Raw genomic sequence first — 18,735 nt, forward strand, 5'->3', positions numbered from 1 at the left:
TGCAGATTAACATTGCGGAAAAATCCGCAGCACTACCATAAATTTAGCGGAATCGCGGCGTTTTAGCCACCATTGACTTGTATTGGACCGCATAACATCCGCATGACTACATGTGCACATGCAGATATTATGCGGTTCAATGCGCAGATGGTACCTGGGTCTGGAGAAGAGGAGACTCTCCTTCAGTCCCGGGTACCATACTACCTGTAGTTAAAAAAGAATTAAAATAAAAAATAAACATATACTCACCTTCTGATGGCCCCCGGTCTCCTTCTCCGGTGTCTTCGACTGCTCGCGGTGGTAAAAGGACCTTCCATGATGTCATTTAGTCATGTGACCTGTCACATGACTAAATGACGTCATGGAAGGTCCTTTTACACCACCGCGAGCCGCTGAAGACACCGGACGCAACGGAGAAGGAGATCAGGGGCCATCGGAAGGTGAGTATATGTTTTTTTTTTATTTTTCACCATTTGTATTCTTTTTTTTACTATTGATGCTGCATTTGCAGCATCGTAACTTGGTCACACTATATAAATCCATGCCGTTTGCATGGATTTATACAGTGTGACCAAGTTGTCAAGCACTTTTCCAAGTGATGCTAAAATCGTTTAGAAAAGTGCTTCACAACTCGCATGCGAAATCGCATGTTAAAAAAGCTTCACTTACGCTTCTACCTGGCAGAAAAAAACGCATGTAAAATCCGCATGCGTTTTTTCTGCCAGAGAGATGCAGAAACGCTCAGGAAAAATCCGCAGCATTTCTGCATCATGGGCACATAGCCTTACACTGTTTCACAAGAGTGCAACTAGGGTGCAGTGGTCACAGCGAAACACATGAGCCATGTGGCCCTATATCAGGAAGGTGGAGGTGATGTTATCAGTGTGGGATGATGTTGACAACAGACGCATGCTCAGTAGAGGAGGAACTAGCCCAGACCCTGAAAAGGACATCACTGACGGCTCTTAATTCAGGGAAAGGACAGGCGCTACTGCAATGACGACAGCCTCTGCTCCCTGATGATGGTTTGTTTGTAAATCCCAGTATGCACTTGGGGTTCTCAAACGAAGCAACGTGAAACAGGAAGAAGGTAAAAAAAAAAAAAAAAAAGGAGTCAGATAGTCTAGTGAAGGAACAATAGGGATTTTTTAATTAATGTATATTAGAAAAGAGATTAGGTAATGACATTAACCCCTTCACGACCTATGACGTTAATGTACTTCAAAGGTCATGTCCCTGAATTTAATGCAGGCTCATATGCCGAGCTCGGATTTTTCACAGCAGATGATGGCTGATTTAAGCCCAGATTCCATTGGTCAATACCCAAAACCCAGTCTTCACCAGTCAAGATGCCGCAGGTCAAGCACCGAAGATCAGACGGTGGTCATTGGATGAGGCAGGACGTCTGCCGTGCTGACGAGAAGACCCAAGTGAACCAGGCCTTTAATTCAAGCGTAGACGAACGGTACAGGGTGTGGGCCGTGGCTGCGCTTCAGAAAGGAACGAGGGTGGCCAGTGTGAAGAACCCACTAAGTGACTCACATATGAGGCACTTGTGGCCTAGCGGAAAGTACCGGTGTCCCCCGTTAGTGCCAGTATAACAATCAAAGGCGCTTGAAGCGCATATTACAGCTACAAGCCTGGCGCTGGCAGTGACGCTCTTTGAGCTAAAGACATTAATAGTCGTTTAACTGTGAAATGAGACTGCATGCAGATAGAACATAGAGTAAGATATTGCATTTATTACACTGCTTTTATTGTCATTACTGCTAAGATTGTGTTAGTTGTCTCCATATACCTGCATCACCATGTGTTCCTATAGTTAAACGTTCTTTCTGTGGTAGGAAAATAAATAGCTTTGGTTAACTATCCCTGCATCCTCACTATCTGCATCATTACATCTAGATCATTTCACCCGATAAATGAGCATTTAGCTTGTTTATTGTGTTTAATTGGCTGCCTCTTTAGAAGGGACTGAAAGCTGTATTTTAGGTGTAAATGCAGCTTTCAGTCCCCCATACATAAGTCTAAAGTCGGTTGACACATTCATATCAATAAGTATGCCTTACACTCTAATATGTGTGGCGCCCCTGAGGGTTCAGTCGCCACAAAGGTACTGCATCTCACCCAGAGGTGTGGTATCTCACTCTCAGGTAAGGAAGGAGTACAGCCCGGGACCCTAACACCTGCATTCAACACATCCACTTCAGTAGGGCAGGGCGAGATTGCTCCTACGGGAGAGCACAGTCCCTGGGCCCTGGCTGGAGTGGAGGGGAACTTAGTGAGGGGGAACCATGTAGTGGGTGTGGGTGGAGAACGTAAATCAGGGGAGCACTGGTGAGGGAGTGATATAAAAGAGGGAACCATCTTAGAAAGACAAGCCAGTCAGAGGAGGAGAGTGTGTGGAGCAGAGGCTCTGCAGGAGCTCTGCTTCGGAGGCGGGCCTAGTGAGAGGCCCAGGACTGAGAGAGGAGAGGGAGCAGGAGAAAGGCCCCAGGAACAGAGGGGATCCCAGGGGTACGGGCAGTGCTAGAGGCCACCCGTACGCCCGAATCTGCCAGGCGGTGGAGGGATCGAGCCGCAGAGGGGATCGGCTCCTAAACTAGTGGAGAACTATAAGGCTCAGCTAGGAACCGGAGGCTGCTGTACTTGCAAGGTGCAGTGGCCACATTCGCAACTATATCGCCGAAAAGGTGGCCACAGAGGGTCCAGGGGACTGCAGGTCGCCCGACAAGACCCGAGGCTACCGGATTGGGACACTGGTTGCGAGGCGCAGGGCAGGAGGGCGAGAGCCAGCGCAGGAAGACGACTGAGGAAGGCACATAGAAAGGGGTCCTGTCAGGCACTCTTGAATCACCTGAGGGATTGCTGAACCTCTGCCTGGTGAACGCAGCACGACGTGGGAGGTTGTGGTCCGGACCCTGTAACCTGAGGAACTGATCAACTGTGAGTAAACTCGGAAGACTGCACCCCACTGTCTCTGTGATTATTGCTGCACCATCAACCCCTGCACTACAACGCCCAGCATAACCTATAACATCTACACTGCCCTGGAGCTGAGCTCTACCTGTGGAGAGCCACACCATCCCTGCTGCACTCACATCAGCTCCAGAGGACCTGCTCCGCAGCGGCGGCTCCCTTAGCCGCATACCAGAGGTGGCGTCACGAACGTTATACAATCACTATAAATCCCCAATCAATAACCCCTTTTTATTGACCGTCCTGGGTTACGGACCGGGTCACCGCCACTGTGACATCCCCCAGCATCTACCGGCCCGGCACCGGGTACCCCACGGCCAAAAGGGCGCGTCATATGTATGTGTGGCGCCCATGTGGGTTCAGTCGCCACAGAGGTACTGCATCTCACCCAGAGGTGTGGTATCTCACTCTCAGGTAAGGAAGGAGTACAGCCCGGGACCCTAACACCTGCATTCAACACTACACTACTCCAGACCAGCAGGAGGGGCAAAATGCGCTGCTCCTCTGCTGAGCCCTGTCCCTGGCTGGAGCTGGGGGAACCAAAGTAGGGGGAACCATGTAGTGGGTGTGGGTAGAGGAAGCAGTTCAGGGGAGCACAGTATGGAGCAATATGAAAGAGAGGGTGGAACATTCTAGAGTGAGTGAAGTTCTGAGGCGGTTGAGTCAGAGAGAGAGTCAGAGCAGCAGCTCAGCAGGAGCTCTGCTCAGGAGGAGGGCCTAGTGAGGAGGCCCAGGAGTAGAGGAGGAAGGAACGGGAGCAGAGGGAAGGCTCCAGGAGTGAAGAAAGAATCCCAGGGGTATGGGCAGTGCTGGAGGCCACCCGTACACCCAAATCCACCAAATCTAGGCGGTGGAGAGATCGGGTCGCAGAGGGGACCGGCCCCTAACTAGTGAGAATAGCAATATTCAACTAGGTAACCGGAGGGTGCAGCATTTCAAGTGCTGCAGCCAAAAGCCACATCTATTTCACCGAAAAGGTGGCCATAGAAGACCCAGGGGACAGAGAAAAAGTCGCCCGACAAGGTCCACGGTCACTGGATTGGGACACAGGGTGTGAGGTGTAGGAAGACGGCCAGAAGGAACACACAGAAGGGGGTCCCGTTATGTACTCCGGAGGTACCTGAGGGTTTGCTGTACCCCTCCCTGAGTAAGCACAGGACGACGTGGGAAGTTATGATCTGCAGTTGTAACCAGGAGCAAAGTAAGAAATGTGAGTAAATCCGGAAGACTGCACCCCACTGTCTCTGCGACTTATTACTGCGCCATCATCCCCTGCACTACACTTCACAGCAACATCTATAACATCACCATTTCCTGCCCTGGAGCTAAGCTCTGCCTGTGGAGAGCTGAACCAACTCTGCTGCACTAACATCAGCTCCAGAGGACCTGCTCTGCAGCGGCGGCTCCCTTTAGCCACATACCACAGGTGGCGTCACGAACATTATATAAAAACTATAAATCCCCTGTAAATATCCCCTTTTATTGACCACCCTGGGTCACGGACCGGGTCACCGCCACTGTGACATCTCCCCTAGAAACGACCGGCCCGGCACCAAGTACCCCAGGGCCCATGGGGCGCATCATATTGGCGCGCCAATCAACTGGTCAGGGAAGATATTATTTGGGCATATACAATTTTGGACTGCCGATCACTTCATTCTCTCTGAGAATAGCTGCTGACAGAGATGATTGTCAGTTTCTCTCATAGAGAACACAGGAGCACTCGGCCAAGTGCGCGCTTCCGTGTATGGGAGAGACGGCCAAGATGGTTGTTGGCCAAATGATCAACTGAAGCATCATTTGGCCAACAATTTGGTCACAATTATCAGATTCTAAATAATATTATCAGCAGGTCACACCAAAGGCTAAGCCTGTCCTGTTAACCCTTTCATGACATGCGCCGTACATATACGGCGCATGACGTGTCTTCGCCTTAGATGCAGGCTCCGACGATGAGCCCGCAACTTTCCGGGGACTTGACAGCGGATCTGATCAGCTGTCATGTGCTCCTAACAGCCGCGGGTGGAATCGCGATTCTCCCGTGATTATCAACATGTTAAATGCCGCTAATTATGAACCTATCCTAGTAATGCAGTTAGTATTATTTAGACGATATGAATCATGACGAGGGTTTATATAAATTGGGCAAAAAATAAACATTTAAGTCTCTTCTACATGTTTGATGCCTACCTGCTATATTTCTTCAGTGTCTGCTGCTTTTGACCTTTGATTTCTTAGGAAAAACTTATGGTCAGTGACCTCCTGTGTAATCAGTGGCTCCGTCCCTCCTTTCAGTACTGCAGCTCTGTAAACTCGGATTGGAAAAGAGCCCTAAAAGATACAGTTACCAGAGTTCATAAATCCATACCCAGACCAGACTCTCTCTTAAAGAAGTTGTCCACTACTTGGACAACTCCTTCACCCCCACGCTTGGCCCCAATAAAATAAAAAAGCTTATACTCACCTATACTCAGGCGTTTTAATTTTATTATGGCCAAACATTTAGATCAAGAAGGGGTTGCCCAAGTAGTGTACAACAACCTCTTTAATGCAGACTCCTGACCACAATCCTCTGTAATACAAACCCCAGACTTCCTTTTGAAATAATGCCTAATCAGACTCATGCTGTGGCACCCTGCTGTGCACAGGTACCACAAGACCCAGGGTGCATGAATGGACTTTTCCACAAGAGGCCCTCATTACATACAAACACCTCCACCCTTCCACCTCACACCACCAGAGGGAGCCTGTTAGGGATATATATATGGAGGGTGGAGCCAGGTAGCTCAGTCAGTGAGAAGTTCAGTCAGAGTCAGAGAGCGTGCTGACGCTGAGAGCAGCGAAGACGCAGCGCGTCTGCTGCTAAGTTCTGAGGGCCCCGAGTGTGGCCGACGGCAGAGAGGAGAAAGGAGAGAGGAGTTGAAGGGGCAGAGGAGCTTCATAGGCTCACCCCGATATACAAACCGGACACCGGGTCCGCGCCTACAGGGTCCCTTTATACCCAGTAGGGTTCACCGGCATTCCAGGACTACAAGTCCCTCGACGACCTGAAGCTAGACCCATTACAGGATCAGGTACCACGAAGGCCCCAGCTTTACCAGGGATAGTGGTTGCCAGCAGAAGGTCCTACTACCGACAGGTGAAGGAACAACACGACACATAAGCTAGGCCCAGTTGCAGGCTGGCCAGGAGCATACAGAGAGGCAGACACGGACCAGGAGGCCTTATACCCGCTCACTGGGGAGAAGTTCTGAAGTGCACCCATCCTACTGAGTACCCTGGACCGTACCTGACATCTGCACCAGTAAAGGTATTGAAGCGAATCCCCTGTCTCTGTCAGTTACTTCTGCTGCGCCATCCGCCTGCACTACAAGTCCCAGCATCACCACCATCAAACTCCACACGGCCCCGGCGGCTGCTCCACCTCAGCTGCCATCCCATCACCCCCCGGAGGTCTGCAGCAGCGCTGGTAATCCTTACCAGGTACCACAGTTGGCGTCACAAACTATTTATTATATTTTTCCTATCCAAGTTACAAATCCCCCTTTTTGGTTGACCACCCTGGGCCACGGACCGGGCCAGCCACCGTGATATCCCCCACCAGCATCCACAGGCCCGGATGCCGAGTACCCCATTGCCCCGGGGGCGCGTCAATGCCTCATTCACACGACAGTGTTTCACGTACGGGTTATATCCGCGGTGTTCACCCACCCATTATAATCTATAGATCAGATCACATAGCCTTGTTGTTTTCCAGACTGTGTGTGTGTGAGACCCGCAGCAAATTTTAACCATTTTTGAGCCATTAAAGATAAATCTTTTTATTCAAAAACTGTTGTTTAAGAAATGTTTCATGATAAATTCCACCAATTCTATTTTTACCACAGACAGGGAACTCCAAGCAATCCAGGCATTAGAAAATCTCTTGCTGGGGCAGGCGAAGTATACAAGGGTAAGTTTCCCTCTACCATTAGTAAGGAAGGCCAGGGAGCCCCATAGGGCGTATAGGCCACATGACAAGATAGGAGGGTGGGAGTGAAGGAGTTAAAATTTTGAATAAGGGATTAGGAGTAGTGTGGGGAGTTTTGATTGGAGGGGAAGAGGTGGGGGGAGGAGCAAGAGATGATATAAGGAAGGGCAGGGGTCAGTTACCTCCTCTTGCTTCCTGGATCGCAGCTGAAGCAGACCAGACCCTGCAGTGGAGCCATGGCAGATCTTGTGGCCTTGCTGGACCTAGCGCGGCCTGTCTCAGCAATCCATGGGGCAGACTTGGTGCAGCAGCAGCTGCGGGTGACCTGTGCACAGTCGTCGGCTGCAGAAGAAGCTTCAGGGAGGCCTGCAGCGGTCACGGCCGCCGGAGCGTTACTCACCAGCAGGTGAGGTTCGGAGCAGGAGAAGCTCCAGGAGCCCCCTCGGGGACCTCTGCAGCCAGGGGAGCAGCGCGTGCCTGAGGCTCCTTCTCCGATCCCCAGGAGGAATCCTCGCCGGAGCCGCAGCCTACCAGAAGTGGGCGTGCCTGCGCTGCGGCCTACTTCCGGTTTGCGGCCTAAAAGGCCCCCGAGCAGCGCGGCGGTGACCCCCGGTGACAAGCCAGCCGTGGGTTATACCTGGCAAGATGGCGGGACGAGGAGTCCTCCCACGGTCTGCGGATGAGGGCGGGGCCAGTGTCCAGTGTACGGCGGTGGAGGAGTTGCTGTCTGCAGCGGTGGCCCCGATGTCATGCTGGGGTCGACCCCGGCGGGGGAGGGAGCGTGAAGGGCCTTCCCACAGTCGGCAGGGAGGAGCACGGCTTGCAGGGCGGAGGTGCAGCAGAGCCATGAGGAACACTGGCGCAGCAGCAGGTGGTCAAGAAAGGGGACGGATGAGAGATGAGCGGCCCTCCTGCAGGCGGCAGGGTGGGTCTGTGGATGGGAGGATCTGGGGTCCAGGAGTGCCACGGGAGATTGCGGGGGCAGGCTGCCCTGCGGGGCCCTTTTAAGATCATCGGGCAGGAAGCGGCCGGCAGATGTGCGGGACCTTAGAGAGCTATCTTTGGATCCGGAGCGGCAGCGTCGTCAGGCAGCCCCTTCTGCGCCTTTATCAAGACCTGACAACGTTGAAAACATGGAGAAAAGCTGAGAGGAGGGCGAGATTTCATAGGGACCGTCAGAACATGAGCAAGTTCCGTCAGGAGATGTCGCGGCCGGTCAGAGGATCTCTCTGAGGCAGCCTGATGAGGAGACTACCCTTGTTCATAATTTAACTGATGTGGGTGGTGCTCGGGGTGTGTTGGGGGTTAGTAATTCAGAGGGTGTTATAGGGAATATTCAAGGGGCAATTGGTGGGTGCATTATCTATGGGGTCAATTATTAAGTGTATTGCAGGGCTTGGCGTCACAGGGGGCAAGTGATGTGAGGTCGCCGGCAGTGGCGTGAGTGGCTTCCGGAGGTTCAGGAGCAGGATCTGGGCAGGCAGGAGTGCGCCTGCAGGGTGGTGGCTCGGTGTTATCACAGGAAAAGAGTAATACTGAGAAAGAAAAGGAGGATGAGGTGGTTCGGTTGGATAATTGAAGTGTATGTGGCACCCCAGGAGTCCGGGTGCCACAGTGGCATTGCCTCCCTCACAAGGGGTGATGCCATGCCTCGAAGCAAGGAGGGGTCCCCTAATCAGGTTTTGCTAGCATGCAACACTTTCCTGGCTCCAGACCAGCAAGGGGAGCTCCTCCCCTTAGCAACTGGGATCTGGAGGCGGGGTTAGTTTGAGGAAAGAAGAAAGGAGTTGAAGTCAGGACGTCGATGAGGAAAGACCTAGGGAGTGGAGCTGCATGGCAGTTCACCCCAGAGGAAGCGCAGAAGAACTGGACACCGGAGTCCGAGGTTGTGGGGCACCGAAAGCCCAGCAGCAGAAACCGGAGGGCAGGAGACAGCCAGCGGATCTTCAGTGTCTATAAAGAAAGGTTTTTGTTGGCAGTTCAACTAGGGGCAATGTAAGTTTGGGGGCACATGCAAGTTTAAGCACGAGTGTTTTGGATGTAGGGGAAGTCAGGGGCTCAGTAAGTGCTTTAAACGAGCAAAAGGCAAAACAGGTGAGGGTTCTGGAAAGAGGGAGGACTCCCGTGAAGGTCGAGGCGATGCTTCCATTTTTAAATAGATATCCAGATATGGAGGCGGCTAGGTTAATTGAGCTGGGTTTTTCTGAGCGCCAAAATTTAGGCCGGGAAATTTGAAATCGGCAGGGGAACACCCGGAGGTGGTGATGGAAACGCTGTATAATGAAGTGGCTTTGGGGAGCACGGCGGGACCGTTTCTGGATCCGCCTTGGCCAGAATTGAGAATTTCCCCTTTGAATGTTGTACCCAAGCTGGTACCAAATAAGTTTTGGCTTATTCATCACTTATCTTCTCTAGAAGAAGACTCCGTGAATGGCATCCCGGTAGAGTTATCGTTTGATAAGTCATTAGGGTTGGTAAGGGCAGCAGGGCAAGCTGCGTTGGTGGTGACTCGCCCCCTGGGCCGTGGGGTACTCTGTAGCGGGGCAGGTCGGTGCTGGGGGTGTCACAGTGGCAGTGACCCGGTCCGTGACCCAGGGCGGTTAATAAAAGGGATTAAAGAAAAGGGAATATAGTTTTTATATAATGTTCGTGACGACACCTGTGATATGCTGCTATATGGGGCCGCCGCTGCGGTGCAGATCCTCTGGAACTGATGATGACGCAGCAGAGTTGGTTCAGCTCTCCACAGGGAGAGCTTAGCTCCAGGGCAGTAAGTAGTGATACTATAGGGCGGATGTGGTTGGTGCGGTGTAGTGCAGGTGATGGCGCAGATAATAATTCTAGGACACAGTGGGGTGTAGTCTTCAAGGTTTACTCACAGTTGTTGAACTCCAGGTTACCAGGACCAGGGTAACCTCCCACACCGTCCTGTGTTTACCAAGGCAGGGGTTCAGCAATCTCCCAGGTGCCTCAGGAGTACATAACGGGACCCCAGTCTGTGTGCCTTACTCGGTCGTCTTCCTGCGCTGGCTCTCACCCTCCTGCCCTGCGCCAGTGTCCCAAGCCGGTAACCTCGGATTTTGGCGGGTAACCTGCAGTCCCCTGAATCCTATGTGGCTACCTTTTTAGCGATGTAGTTGTGGTTGTGAGCAGCTGCACCCTGAAAGTACAGAAGCATCCGGTTTCTAGCTGAGCCTTGTAGTTCTCCAATAGTTAGGGGCCGGTCCTCTTTGCGGCCTGATACCTCCACGTTCCTGCAGATTCGGGCGCATTGGTGGCTTCCGCACTTGCCGTGCCCCTGGGATCCCCTCACTCCTGGAGCCTTCCTCTGCTCCCTTCCTCTTCAGCCAGTCCTCCTGGGCCTCTCTGTCTAGGCTCTCTTCTCTGAGCAGAGCTCCTGCTTCCACCACTCTCTCCTCAGACTGAACACTGACTGGACTCTCTCTCTCAAGATGGCTCCCCTTTTTATACACCTACTGAAGTGCTCCCCTAGCTGCTTCCTCCACCCTCACCCAATACTTGGTTCCCCCTCAGTCGGTTCCACCGCACTTCCAACAGGGACAGGGCTCAGCATAAGGCAGTGCATCTTGCCCCGCCTGCTGGCCTGGATGGGTGTAGTGTTGGATGCAAGTGGGTGGGTCCCGGGCAGTACTCCATCCTTACCTGAGAGTGAGATACCACACCTCTGGGTGAGATGCAGTACCTCTGTGGCGACTGACCCCGCAGGGGCGCCACAATGGCAAAATCGGATATTGAGGCGGCTTTTCGCTTGCTTCCAGTGCATCCGGACACTCTTCATCTGTTAGGCTGCATGTGGGATGAAAACATTTTTGTAGATCGTTGTTTGCCCATGGGCTGCTCTATATCATGCTCATACTTTGAGGCTTTTAGTTTATTTGTTGAATGGGTGGTTCGGGACATGTCCGGGGTCTCTTCAATAATTCACTACCTGAATGATTTCTTTTGTGTTGGGCCTTCTGGCTTGTTAGTGTGTTCAGTTTTGTGGGTAACTTTAAAGAAGGTGACGGTGTTGTTTGGGATCCCATTAGCCGCAGACAAGACGGAGGGCCCTGCTACGGTGATGTGTTTTTTGGGTATAGAAATTGACAGTGTGGCGATGGAGTGTAGGCTTCCTAAAGGAAAGTTGATGGATTTGCGGCTGGCGGAAGCGGCGGTGCGACGCGTCAAGAAAATAAGGTTGAAGGTAGTACGGTCATTGTTAGGCAAGCTTAATTTTGCTTGCAGGATAATGCCGATGGTCAGGGTGTTTTCCAGGTGATTATCGGAGGCGTTGGCAGGAAAATCATCGTCGCATCATTTTTTGGCGTTACTCAGGAGATCAAGGCGGATCTGGAGGTTTGGGACTCTTTTCTGGCGAAATATAATGGTTGCACGCTGTGGATGGACAAAGTGGTGTCCAATGATAGTATATCTTGACTTCAGCAAAGCATTTGACAAAGTATCTCACACCATCCTTATTGAAAAAATGACCAAGTATGCAATGGACCAGGCAACTGTTAGGTGGATTCATAACTGGCTTAGTGATCGGACTCAAAGGGTGGTTGTAAATGGCTTCACATCCAGCTGGATGAATGTCTCAAGTGGGGTACCACAGGGCTCCGTCCTGGGACCTGTATTGTTCAACATCTTTATCAATGATTTAGATGAAGGAATTGAGGGTAAACTGATTAAATTTGCTGATGACACAAAGCTAGGAGGGATAGCTAATACTAGAGAAGAGAGAGAGAGGATTCAAAAAGACCTAAATAAACTGGAGCAGTGGGCAGCAACCAACAGAATGGTTTTTAACCGGGAAAAATGCAAAGTACTACATCTGGGCAATAAAAATGAAAAAAGCATATACAGAATGGGAGGAATAGAGCTAAGCAACAGTACATGTGAAAAAGACTTAGGTATACTAATAGGTCATAGACTGAACATGAGTCAACAGTGTGATGCAGCAGCAAAAAAGGCAAATACAATTCTGGGATGTATTAACAGAAGCATACAGTCTAGATCACGTGAAGTCATTATCGGTCTTTACTCCTCTTTGGTCAGACCTCATCTGGAATGCTGTGTACAGTTTTGGGCACCACATTTTAAAAAAGACATAGACAAACTGGAGCAAGTTCAGAGAAGAGCGACCAGAATGGTGACTGGTCTGCAAACCATGTCCTATGAGGAACGGTTGCAGGATTTGGGAATGTTTAGCTTGCAAAAAAGAAGACTGAGAGGAGACTTAATAGCTGTCTACAAATATGTCAAGGGCTGTCACATTGTAGAAGGATCATCTTCTCATTTGCACAAGGAAAGACTAGAAGCAATGGGATGAAACTAAATGGGAGGAGACACAGATTAGATATTAGAAAAAACTTTTTGACAGTTAGGGTGATTAATGAGTGGAACAGGCTGCCACGAGAGGTGGTGAGTTCCCCTTCAATGGACATCTTCAAACACAGGCTGGACAGACATCTGTCTGAGATGATTTAGTGAATCCTGCTTTGAGCAAGGGGTTGGACCAGATGACCCAGGAGGTCCCTTCCAACTCTACCATTCTATGATAACTTGCAGCTTTACACGGTTGCTGCTAGGTCATTGGGTTTTGGAGCGTTTTTTCTGGGACATTGGTGCGTAGGTCCTTGGCCAGTGACCTGACAGGAAACGGGTTTGGTAAAAAAACTTGTCCTTGTTGGAATTATTCCCAACTGTACTGGCCCTGGAATTGTGGGGGGCCGAGTTTAGCGGAAAGAACGTTTGTTTTTATTGTGATAACCTGTTGGAGGTTCATGCAATAAATTCTTTGTTGGCAAAATCTCCTCCTATAGTGGTGTACCTACGTCACTTGGTGTTGCGCTGTTTGGAAAGGAATGTGTATAGTGGCGAGGCATGTTCCGGGGGAATTGAATGAAGTGGCTGATGCGCTGTCTCGTTTCAGTTCGACTGGTTTCTCCAGCTGGTGCCATGGGCAGATAAAGTGGGAGCGGAATGTCCCAATGTGCTTTGGAGTCTAGTCAATGTGTAGTTTTCGAGTTAATCAAGAACTCAAGAAGGTATCCAAAATTATTGCTAGAATGGGAAACTTTGAGTGCGTGCATGGAGGTGGATTCTTCTGATAAGGATAGGCTGTGTTTAGTTTTATCCTTTTTAGGAAAAGATTTCATTTCGGGTAGATCGGTGTCCGCAGTGTCGCAGAGATTAGCGACGCTGGCATTTCTGTTTAAGTTACAGGGTGTGAAGGATGTCACAAAGGAATTTTTGGTGAATCAGGCCATGAAGGATTTTCGGAAAGGCGTAGTTAGTCAAGATAAAAGGAGGCCAGTTTCTTTTGCACTGTTGAACAAGTTGTTGGGTTGTGTGCAATCTGTTTGTTATTCCCTTTATGAGATAGCATTGTTTTCGGCTGCTTTTGTGTTAGCCTTCTTTGGTGCATTTCGCATAAGCGAGCTAATCAGTCCTCCACGTATGGTGGAAGGGGGTTTGCTTTTGGGTGACGTTCATGTGTTGGATGATAGGGTGGAATGTGTGTTCAGGCAGTCTAAGACTGATCAATGTGGGAATGTTTATTCTATTCCTGGTTATTTAGCCTGCCCGATTGTCGTAGTAAGGCATTTTATGGCAGTTCATGGTGCAATGCTGGGTGTGTTCTTATGACATGTGGACGAATTTGCACTGTCTCGGTACCAATTTGTTGCAGTTTTTAAACATTGATTAATGTTAATGGGTGAAAAGCCTGAAGAGTATGGGTCTCATTCGTTCCGCATTGGTGCGGCGACGGAGGCTTCTCGTTGGGGCTTGGGTGATGATGTGGTTCGGCGTATAGGTCGTTGTGAATCAGCACTTTTTCGCTCATATGGACGCCCTCACCTTGTGGCTGTATAAGGTTGAGATGGGCTGTAGCTGTTTGTTAGTGTGGTGATATTTATGTTTATTAATGAGGTCATTGTTTTGTTTTATTAAAGTGCATGTTTAATGTGGATCCTCGGTCATTCTTGCATGTTTTGGGGTGCGTTACTGGCCGATGTTCACACGGATGGTCGGCAGCTCAGGCAGGCTTGGTCCACGGCACTGATCAAGTGGCTGGGTATCCGCGGTATGACCTGGGGGAGTGTTTTGCCGGAGGTGGCATACTATTGTAGGGTGAATCAACTGCCGAATGTACTTGTGTTACATGTTGGTGGAAATTACCTTGGGGTTAGATCATCATGGAAACTCATCAGAGATATTAAATTCGACATGTTACGGTTGTGGTCAGCGTATCCAGGAATCGTTATTGTTTGGTCGGACATTGTTGCTCTGCTGAACTGGAGGTACACAAAATCGGTTGAGCGTATTAACAAGACCAGGATTAAGGTTAACAAAACTATGGCTCGTTTCGTAGCAAGGTGTGGTGGTAAGGCGTAAGGATTTGGAGGTGCCTTCTAGGGAGCACTTGAGATCGGACGGTGTGCATCTAAATGATATTGGGATGGATTTATGGTCTTTGGCCTTGAGAGAGGGTATTGAGCAAGCTTTAGGTGTGTGGCAGGCCCAGGCCAAGTAAGGTGTCACGTGTCCGGAGCTGTGGCGGGGGATAGGTCTGGTTCAGAAGCTGATATTAAAAATGTCCGTTTTGGTGGGAAGTCACTATTGGAGTATAGTGCCTTCTGTTTAACCCATGTCGCATGCAGCCATGTGTTTCTTTAAAGGGAGGTTAATATGAAAGGGGGTCGGAAAGATCCTCAATGACCAGAAAACCCTTCTTGAATTGTCAAGAAATCTGCCATATTTCCTCTACTCTCTCTTTGTCCCACTTGAAATTTTCATGAGAACAGTCTGAGTAACTTAAAATATTCACTCATCACTGCGAATCAATGATAATGTTACTAAACAACAGATGACTGCTTTAAATGAAATTAAAAAAAATCATGAAACAGGTGGTAAAAAGGTAAACTGACAAAGGATCGAATGTGGTTATTTGGCATACTGACATGTATGAAAGGGAGGCTTCCTGTCAACTGAATGATGTCAAGTATTTTTTTGCAGATTGCCAATAAGAACATTTCAAAATAATATGTTCCTTATTTTGGATAAGACACTTGAGAGAGGCACTATCCCTAAACCATAATGGGAAGATCTCATGGTTGACGGTCCAGTTATTGCTACATTCTATTACCTAAGGTTCATGAAAATTTACTCAACCCCCCCCAGGTTGTCCCATTGTATCAGGATGTGGAAGTATGAATGAACAGATCTGTAGATTCCTTGATCATTGTCTTCAACCTTGTATGGTCGATCTTCCGTCCTACTTAAAGGAGTCGAGAGAGGTTTTAAGGCGATTGGATGGTGAAGTATTGGAACCTGACATGTTCCTTGTGACATGTGATATTGAGTCCCTTTATACCTGCATTAGTCATCAACAGGGGATGCCAGCAACCAAATTTCTTCTCAACATGCAGGGTCTATCCAGAGACCTCCTTATCCGTCCAATGGACTCAATTTTGTTTTGGATCACAATTTTTTTTGTATTCAGGAACAGATTTTTCTTGCAGACTATGGGTGTGGCAATGGGCGTAACATTTGCGCTGTCTTATGAAAATCTTTTTTGTAGGGCTATGGGTGAGAGATATGGTTCAGACACAATATTCTCATGAATGGATAAGTAATTTTGTGTGATCAAACATCTGACTTTGAGAGCCATGTTAGAGATCTGAAAGACAGATTTACACAACGCGGATATCGAGTAAAAGATATTGACCGAGGTTACAGATTAGCTAGAGTATGTAACCTTGATGATTTACTGAAAAAGATGAAAAATCAAGATGAACGTGTCCTGCCAATTACCAGTTTCCATAGTCGAAGAGATGAAGTCCATTGGCCTATATTGAAACAGTTTTTTCTGAAACAAGAAAAAGCTGGTACAAATTGAATGTAAGTGGATAACTACTTTATAAACATTGGCACCTCTTGGTTTATAAGAACAGCTCAGTTTTGTTTCCTATCTTTAATTGTTGTATTCTTTCATGACTACAATTTACCATCTTTTTGTTCCCTTATTGTTTCCCAACATTTCATTTTATTTTCCTTATATTTGCGAAGTCGGCTGTGGCTTTTTAGTTTTATTCATTTTTATTTGTTTTCTCACTTCTTCTCTTTCAATCTAGGATGCAGTTTATCTCAGTGGCTAATATGAAAACAAGTCCCACATTTTTTCTTTCTTCCAGTATTTTTTACTTTGTCGTCTCATCTGGATATTGCTGCACGTTTTTCCATTTAAATGTGTTTTTATATATTTTTTTCATTGTTCTGTGTGTTTTATACACACTATTTTATTCTACCACTATGCATACCCTTTTTCACATTCATATGTTCTCTTTCTTTGCTTACTCATTACACTATTATTATTTTAATTTTACAATTTTTTATTACTTACTATTTATTTATTATCATTATATATATTTTTTTTTCTTAGTTTTTCATTTTGTGATCTTCCCTATTCCCCTATCACTTTATTTAGATTTTTTTTTTCATCATTCATTTCATTGACATGTCACAACGCATCCAATCATATTTCTTTGTTTATTTTTTAGCACCCTCACTTTTCACTCCATGCTTCCACATTCTGTCATTTTTCATCAGTTATCCACATACATATTTTTTTTCATTTGGCTCTTTTTCCCATCAAGGTCTACTTTCCCCACTGCAATAGGCACGTTTCCCCCATCCAATATAGCCGCCGCCCCATATTTTCCAATCTACAGTTATATGAAAAAGTTTGGGCACCCCTATTAATCTTAAGCTTAATGTTTTATAAAAATTGGTGTTTTTGCAACAGCTATTTCAGTTTGATATATGTAATAACTGTTGGACACAGTAATGTTTCTGCTTTGAAATGAGGTTTATTGTACTAACAGAAAATGTGCAATCTGCATTCAAACAAAATTTGACAGGTGCATAAGTATGGGCACCCTTATCATTTTCTTGTTTTAAATACTCCTACCTACTTTTTACTGACTTACTAAAGCACTTTTTTGGTTTTGTAACCTCATTAAGCTTTGAACTTCATAGCCACTTGCAAGTTGTTCTCTTGTTTGAATCTCCTCTGAAGAGTGGCATCATGGGCTCCTCAAAACAACTGTCAAATGATCTGAAAACAAAGATTATTCAACATAGTTGTTCAGGGGAAGGATACAAAAAGCTGTCTCAGAGATTTAACCTGTCAGTTTCCTCTGTGAGGAACATAGTAAGGAAATGGAAGAACACAGGGACAGTTCTTGTTAAGGCCAGAAGTGGCAGGCCAAGAAAAACATCAGAAAGGCAGAGAAGAAGAATGGTGAGGTCAAGGACAATCCTCAGACCACCTCCAGAGAGCTGCAGCATCAACTTGCTGCAGATGGTGTCACTGTGCATCGGTCAACAACGCACTTTGCACAAGGAGAAGCTGTATGGGAGAGTGATGCGAAAGAAGCCGTTTCTGCAAGCACGCCACAAACAGAGTCGGCTGAGGTATGCAAAAGCACATTTGGAGAAGCCAATTTCTTTTTGGAAGAAGGTCCTGTGGACTGATGAAACCATGGTTGAGTTGTTTGGTCATACAAAAAGGCGTTATGCATGGCTGCAAAAAAACACAGCATTCCAAGAAAAACACTTGCTACCCACAGTAAAATTGGGTGGAGGTTCCATCATGCTTTGGGGCTGTGTGGCCAATGCCGGCACCGGGAATCTTGTTAAAGTTGAGGGATGCATGAATTCCACTCAGTATCAGCAGATTCTTGACAATAATGTTCAAGAATCAGTGACAAAGTTGAAGTTACGCAGGGGATGGATCTTTCAGCAAGACAATAATCCAAAACACCGCTCCAAATCTACTCAGGCATTCATGCAGAGGAACAATTACAATGTTCTGGAATGGCCATCCCAGTCCCCAGACCTGAATATCATTGAACATCTGTGGGATCATTTGAAGAGGGCTGTCCATGCTCGGCGATCATCAAATTTAACTGAACTGGAACTGTTTTGTAAAGAGGAATGGTCAAAAATACCTTCATCCAGGATCCAGGAAATCATTAAAAGCTACAGGAAGCGACTAGAGGCTGTTATTTTTGCAAAAGGAGGATCTACTAAATATTAATGTCACTTTTCTGGTGAGGTGCCCATACTTATGCACCTGTCAAATTTTGTTTGAATGCAGATTGCACATTTTTTGTTAGTACAATAAACCTCATTTCAAGGCAGAAACATTACGGTGTCCAACAGTTATTACATATATCAAACTGAAATAGCTGTTGCAAAAACACCAATTTTTATAAAACATTAAGCTTAAGATTAATAGGGGTGCCCAAACTTTTTCATATAACTGTATTTCTACTTTCATAGTTGCATTGGGCAAGTTTTCCTCATCCAAGATGGCTGCCACTCCATTTCGCACATACGCACTGGCTGCTCGGCTTGGACCCGGAATTTCAGCTTCAATGACTCCATCAGCGCCCTCCAATGCAGGTATTGATAGTGACCACGCCACATAATCATAGTGGAAGGCGTTGATAGAAATGGCCATCACCTCTACCACCTTTCTCACTCATTAAAAAGTTGGCTTCCATTCTCCACTTCACCACCCCTTCGGAAGCATTAGTGAAACGTGCATTGGAGGGTAAGGTGGAGGCTGCACAGGGAGTATGTGGGCATCGGGACCTATGTTCAGTACTTATTATTGTGCCTGCTGTGTTTTATTGGTTTTTAATTAGTCCTATATCTTGTTTTTTAATATCTCTAGTTGTCCAGCTATATTTATTAATTAATAAAATTATGTT

The sequence above is a fragment of the Phyllobates terribilis genome, unplaced genomic scaffold (genome assembly GCF_046119375.1).
Source record: "Phyllobates terribilis strain yellow unplaced genomic scaffold, ASM4611937v1 Scaffold_1352__1_contigs__length_313120, whole genome shotgun sequence".
In the NCBI taxonomy this organism is placed as follows: domain Eukaryota; kingdom Metazoa; phylum Chordata; class Amphibia; order Anura; family Dendrobatidae; genus Phyllobates; species Phyllobates terribilis.